Source organism: Rattus norvegicus, chromosome 6 (assembly GCF_021556685.1).
Source record: "Rattus norvegicus strain SHRSP/BbbUtx chromosome 6, alternate assembly SHRSP_T2T, whole genome shotgun sequence".
NCBI lineage: Eukaryota > Metazoa > Chordata > Mammalia > Rodentia > Muridae > Rattus > Rattus norvegicus.
Window position 1 is genome coordinate 36,484,842 of NC_141539.1, and position 1,897 is coordinate 36,486,738.

Genomic DNA, 1,897 nt, shown 5'->3' on the forward strand with positions numbered 1-1,897 from the left:
AGAAAAGATAGCAAGACAAAGAATCTAAAATACCATGGTGTAACTCTAATCAAGCAAGTCAAAGACTTATATGACGAGAACGTCAAGGCTCTGAAGAAAGAAATTGAGGAAGATTTCAGAAGATGGAAAAGTCGTCCACAGTTTGGTAGGATAAACTTAGTGATGGACATCCTACCAAGAGCAATCTACAGATGCAATGAAATCCTGATCAAAACTCCAACACAATTATTTACAGATCTTGAAAGACAAATTTTCAACTTCATATGGAAAGACAAAATATCCAGGAGAGCTAAAATGATCTTGAACAATAAAAGAACATCTGGAGATATCACTATGCCTGATGTAAAGCTACTACAGAGCAATAGTAATAGGCCCATCGTGAGGTGCCCTACAGTTAGATACCACACCAAGGTCCGGGCTGGCAGGGGCTTCAGCCTGGAGGAACTCAGGGTGGCTGGTATCCACAAGAAAATGGCACGCACCATCGGCATCTCTGTGGACCCAAGGAGGCGAAACAAATCCTACTGAGTCACTGCAGGCCAACATGCAGCGCCTGAAGGAGTACTGCTCCAAGCGCATACTTTCCCGCAGGAAGCCTTCTGCTCCGAAGAAGGGAGACAGTTCTGCTGAAGAACTTAAATTGGCCATGCAGCTAACAGGACCTGTGATGCACATCCGGAATGTGTACAAAAAGGAAAAGGCCAGCACCATCACGGAAGAGGAGAAGAACTTTAATGCTTTCGCCAGCCTTCACATGGCCCGAGCCTATGCCCACCTCTTTGGCATCCGAGCAAAGAGGGAGAAAGAAGCCGCAGAGCAAGACGTTGAGAAGAAAAAGTAATGCGCTGTTGGAAAGTTGTAATAAATTTTCCATAAAGCAAAAAAAAAAAAAAAAGAAAGAAAGGAAGGAAGGAAGAAACAAAACAAAACAAAACAAAACAAAAAACCCTGTATTGTATTGGTATACAAACAGACAGATTGATGAAGAGATTGAATCAAAGACCCAGAAATAAACCTACACAACTATGGACACTGGAATCATACAATGGAAAATGGAGAGAATCTTCACCAAATGGTGTTGGTCTAACTAGATGTCTGCATTTAGAAAAATGCAAATAAATCCATATTTATCACCCCCCACAAAACTCATGTCTAAATGGTTTAAAGACCTCAAAATAAAACCAGATACACTAAATATACTAGAACAGAAAGTGGAGAGTAACATTGAAATTGTTGGTATAGGAGACAACTTCCTGAAGAGTACTCCAATGGTACAAGCATTAAGATCAAGAATTTTTTTTTAATTTTATTTTTCTTGGAAATTTTATGTATTTACATTTCAAATGTTATCCCTTTTCTCCTCTCCCTTCCCCCTGCTTCTATGAGCAGGCTCCCATTCCTACCCACTCATTCCAACCTCAACATACTGGCATTACCCTAAACTGGGGAAATAAGATTTCACAGGAACAAGGGCTTTTCCATCCTCTGCTACATATGTGGCTGGAGTCATGGGTCCTTCCATGTGTGCTCACTGATTGGTGGTTTAATCCCTGGGAGCTCTGGTGAGTCTGATTGGTTAATATTGTTGCTCTTCCTATGGTGTTGCAAACCCCTTCAGCTCCTTCAGTCTTTTCTCTAACTCCTCCATTGGGGTCCCCTTTTTCAGTCCAATGGTTAGCTGTAACAATCATCATCCATATCAGTGGAGCTCTGGCAGAGCCTCTCAGGAGACACTCATATCAGCCTCCTGTTAGCAAGCACTTCTTGGCATCAGCAATAGTGATTCGGTTTGATGGCAGCATATGGGATGGCTCCCCATGTAGAGCATTCTCTGGATGGCCTTCTCTTCCGTCCCTGCTCTGCTCTCTGTCCCTGTATTTCCTCCCATGAGGATTTT

The 1,897-nt window shown here is 42.3% G+C and overlaps 1 pseudogene; it reads left to right on the plus strand.

Annotated features, from left to right (window-relative positions):
- The first annotated feature begins 333 nt into the window (after positions 1-333).
- Rpl13-ps8 (ribosomal protein L13, pseudogene 8) lies at positions 334-841 on the plus strand (annotated as a pseudogene).
- The last annotated feature ends 1,056 nt before the right edge of the window (positions 842-1,897 follow it).